This window comes from Haematobia irritans, chromosome 1, assembly GCF_050003625.1.
Source record: "Haematobia irritans isolate KBUSLIRL chromosome 1, ASM5000362v1, whole genome shotgun sequence".
Lineage (NCBI taxonomy): Eukaryota > Metazoa > Arthropoda > Insecta > Diptera > Muscidae > Haematobia > Haematobia irritans.
Genome location: NC_134397.1, coordinates 6,236,250 through 6,241,629, shown reverse-complemented (window position 1 = coordinate 6,241,629; position 5,380 = coordinate 6,236,250).

Below are 5,380 nucleotides of genomic sequence, written 5' to 3'. Positions count from 1 at the left end.
AACTACCTATACGGTACAGCTAAGGTGAATATTTTTACCGACCACCAGCCCCTTACCTATGCGTTGAGCAATAAAAACAACAACAGTAAGATGAAAAGATGGAAAGCCATCTTGGAAGAGTACAACTACAAGTTGCACTATAAACCAGGAAAGGCAAATGTGGTAGCAGATGCTATGTCACGTATTCCCAATGTTCCTGTGAATACTTTAACGTCTAGTGTACATAGTGATGAAAGCTCGTCACAAAATCTTATTTACTCTGTCAATGTACCCATTAATGCATTCAAGAATCAAATCCTTCTGGAAACAAATGATTCTGAATCTTCGTATCAGTTCAAAATTATTTTTCCAACTTACCATAGACACATAATTACAGAACAAAATTTCAATTCGGACAATTTGGTAAAAATTCTAAAACGTTATTTAAATCCATCCGTAATAAACTGTATTAAGACCACCGAAGATACGATGGGAAAAATACAGGCAATTTACCCACTCCACTTTAGCAGCTATAAGATAAGATTTTCCCAAGTACAGGTTGAAGACGTCACCAACGACCAAAAACAGCAGGACATAATCTCGAGAACACACAATCGAGCACACAGAAATGCTCGAGAAAACAAAATACAGATTATCGAAAAATATTACTTTCCATCGATGAATCGTAAAATTGTGAAACTAATAAAAAATTGCGCAATATGTAGAGAAAACAAATATGACCGTCACCCGGTTAAGCCAAAAATTCAGGCAACTCCCATTCCAAAATTTCCGGGACAAATTGTGCATTTAGATATTTTCATTACCGATAATCACAGAGTTCTCACTGCCGTAGATAAGTTTTCTAAATTTGCAGTGACTAAGGTAATCAAGTCTAGAGCAGCCGAGGATATTAGGCAACCGCTAAGAGACATTTTATTTTTTCTCATACCCGAAAGCATTATTATTGATAATGAAAAATCATTTAACTCTGCCTCGATCAACCACATGGTCGAAAATGAACTTGGCATAGAAGTTTATAGGATACCTCCCTATACAAGCACTTCAAATGGGCAAGTGGAGCGTTTCCATTCGACATTGCAGGAAATAATGCGTTGTCTGAAGTCGGAAAGGGCTCACAATACTTTTGAAGAGTTATTGGAGAGATCTGTGAAAGAGTATAATTTGTCTGTGCATTCTACAACAGGAAGGAAACCTGTCGAAGTACTATTTGGAAGAAGGGTTAGCAGTGACCCAGCGCAACTTGAAAATTTCCGAAATGAGACTATACAGAAATTACAGGAAAAACAGATGCTTACCATAATCGCAAAAGAAGTCCATTTAAAATGTACTCAGAAGGAGAAGAAATTTATGTCAAAATTAATAAAAGGACTGGAAATAAATTAACACCTAAATATAGAAAGGAAATTGTCTCCTCGAACGGAAACTCAACAGTAAAGACTAAATCTGGACGAACAGTACACAAAGGACTAATAAAGACGTGATATTTTGTTTCTAATTATTACAGGTTAATATTGACGATATGCAGAGCCGAAGTCGAGATTCTAGACTACACGTCAACACACCTAATACTGATCAATAACGGACAAACTAAAATACGAGACGGAACATTTCGAATAATCCACACAATAGACCTTGACTCCTATGACAGTTTCTTACACCAAACTCAAACCTATGTTGAGAAAAGTATCCCGAAATCCAATCCTTTTTATCCTGTTTTAACTCAAGAAATATCCCAAACCTTTGACCTAATTCAAAATATTATACCCTTACCCAGTAGTAAAAATAATTATAATAATAGTAATAGTATAAGAAAAAAAAGATCAATAAATTTAATCGGAACAGCGTGGAAATATATAGCTGGTACCCCAGATTTTGATGATTTTGAAGATCTAAAATTTAAAATAAATGATTTGAACGAAAATAATAATAGGCAAATAATAATAAATCAAAATGTTATTGAGAGACTAAACAATGTAAGCGAAGTAATTAATAGAATGTTGAATGCCATAGGCAAGGACAAATATTTAATAAATGAAATAACGATAAATTTACAGAATCGCGTAAGAATGATAAAAGAAGAATTAGTTAATATTAATTACGCCATACAGTGGGCAAAAAGTGGAATAATAAACTCATTAATCTTGAATAAAATTGAAATTAAATTAGCTATGGAAAAACTAAAGGAAGAAAATATGCCATTCAGAACAGTAGAAGAGGCGGTGGAATACGCCGAAGTGAAAATTATGTATAACAACTCAACTATTTTGTATCTTATTAAAATTCCCTTAACAAATAAAAAAATATATGAAAACTTTATAATACGACCAGTTAAGAAAAATAATAAAATTATAAAATTACCCTTCAAAGAAATAATTAAAAACAATAATGAAATGTACGGAATAAAAAATAAATGTTTAGATTATAATGTAGTTAAAATATGTAACACTATTGACATAATTGATATAAGCAACGATCCCTGCATCCCTCGCATCATCAATAGTCAAAAATCGTCATGCACCTACACCAATAGTCAACACATCCCACAAATAGAAAATTTAAACCAAGGAGTAATTTTATTAAACGATTACAATGATTCTATTCTAATAAATGAAGCGAAACGCAATCTGGCTGGCACGTTCTTAATCAAATTCATGAATTCTACAATCACCGCACAAGGGAAAATGTACCGTAATCTAGAAGCCCCAAAAGTAAAAATCATTTCTGCTATGCTTCAACCCACACCTGAAGAAGAAAACCTTGAAAACCTGCTAACAATAGAAAGCTTGAATGAGCTCCACCTAAACAACACACATGAATTACAGACGATCAAGCTCGGAACAGTTATAAATGGATCTTCAACTATTATATTGATACTCCTGGCTTCTATCATTGGATTCATCATTCTAAGGGCATCCAAGACCTCACCCAATATGAACAGGACCATTGCGAACAAACAAGAAATTCAATTCCCCAATGCACCCACAGTCATTTTAGCCAATAGAACTCCATCCAATTTACGATTGAATGATATCCCATATTTTTGAAGAAAAAACAGACAATTGAGGGCAATTGTATTTAAGAGGGGAGGAGTTAACACCAGCCATATGCACATCAGACACACGATATAGCAACAACAACATCAACAGACAACATCAACAGACAACAGGTAAAGTGGGACAATGCTGAGTGGACAGTTCCCACAGATTGGGCAATGCGAGGAAATGACCGCTACACGCGCGGATATACGATATCCAACTCAGCATAATGTGTAGCTATAAGATTAGGTAATTTTAAGTATGTAGAGTTAGTTAGTTTCCAACTGGCAATTAATAAAGAAGGTTGTTTCAAACTTTAAGTTTGGATCAACAAAAAAATATTTTTTTAAAATTTTTAAAATAAACTAATTTAATTTATATATTCTGGGTCGTGGTGAAATTCTGAGTCGATCTGAGCATGTCCGTCCGTCCGTCTGTTGAAATCACGCTAACTTCCGAACGAAACAAGCTATCGACTTGAAACTTGGCACAAGTATTTGTTATTAATGTAGGTCAGATGGTATTGCAAATGGGGCATATCGGTCCACTTTTACGTATAGCCCCCATATAAACGGACCCCCAAATTTGGCCTCTAAGAGAAGCAAATTTCATCCGATCCGGCTGAAATTTGGTACATGGTGTTAATATATGGTCTCTACCAACCATGCCAAAATTGGTCTACTTCGGTCCATAATTATATATAGCCCCCATATAAACCGATCCCCAGATTTGGCTTGCAGAGCCTCTAAGAGAAGCAAATTTCATCCGATCCGGCTGAAATTTGGTACATGGTGTCAGCATATGATCTCTAACAACCATGCAAAAATTCGTCCACATCGATCCATAATTATATATAGCCCCCATATAAACCGATCACCAGATTTGACCTCCGGAGCTTCTTGGAAGACCAAAATTCATCTGATTCAGTTGAAATTTTGCACGTGGTGTTAATATATGGCCTCAAACTCCCATGCAAAAATTGGTCGATATCGGTCCATAATTATATATAGGCCCCATATAAACCGATCGCCAGATTTGACCTCCGGAGCCCCTTGGAAGAGCAAAATTCTTTCCATTCGGTTGAAATTTGGTACGTGATGTTAGAATATGGTATCCAACAACCATGCAGGAATTGGTTCCTATCATTCCATAATTATATATAGCTCCCATATAAACCGATCCCCAGGTTTGACCTCCGGTGCCTTTTGTAGGAGCAAACTTCATCCGATCTGGTTGAATTTTTGTACGTGGTGGTAGTATATGATATTTAACAACCATGCCAAAAGTGGTCCATATTAGTGCATAATCATATTTAGTCCCCATATAAATCGATCCCGAGATTTGGTTTTGGAGCCTCTTGGAGGAGCTAGTATATGGTCGTTAACAACCATGCCTAACTAGGTCCATATCGGTCTATAGTTATATATAGCTCTCAGATAAATCAATCCCCAATCACACAAAAATTGGTCCATATCAAGTTCATAATTGTATATAGCCCCCATATAAGCGACCCCCATGTATCAATTTTGGTTCCCTACGTACCGTGCAAAAGACCATATCGATTCGTAATTATTTGTAGACTTAACTATACATTAATTTTTGTCTAATATATACCACGTATGGACTAACTCACAATTTAGAAAACGATGTTAAGAAGGTTTATGATACCACAACCCAAGTAATTCGATTGTGAATGACAGTCTTTCGTAGAAGTTTCTACGCAATCCATGGTGGAGGGTACATAAGATTCGGCCTGGCCGAACTTACGGCCGTATATACTTGTTTTTTTTTTTTTATAATTTGTCATTTGGCGGAGTTTCTTAAAAATTTTGATCACCTTTTCGATCCACCCCCATACACATAATTTCCACATATCGAGAAGGAGGTACTTTAATGTTGAAGTATCTTGCCATATCTTGCCATCCATATCTCTCGTCTGTCATATGTTTTTTATGCTCGTTTGGTACTTAACTTTCATTCTGTGGTGTTTTTCTTCTCCTTTCTCTGTCAATGGACCAAGGAACAGAAGTCACTGAGCGTATGGTTTCGCGTGCGACTACAGAAACGAGCGTGTGACTGACTGAATGTTGGCTTATTTTCTGCATTTGTGCTCGCCAAATGAATAACGAAAAAAGAAAGTTAAGGCTTTGTTTTGTTCCCTCATTATGTTCTTGTTGCCGCTGAATATATTGTACATGAGATTCCCTGATATACGATACTTGCATGTATTGGTTAGCTGTTGCAGGGAACGTGTTATTTTTTCATATAAATGTGAGAGTGTTTGTTTCTTTTTTTGGTTCGTTGATTTGGTTTTTTACCATAGTGGTTATGTTTTTTGTTTTCGT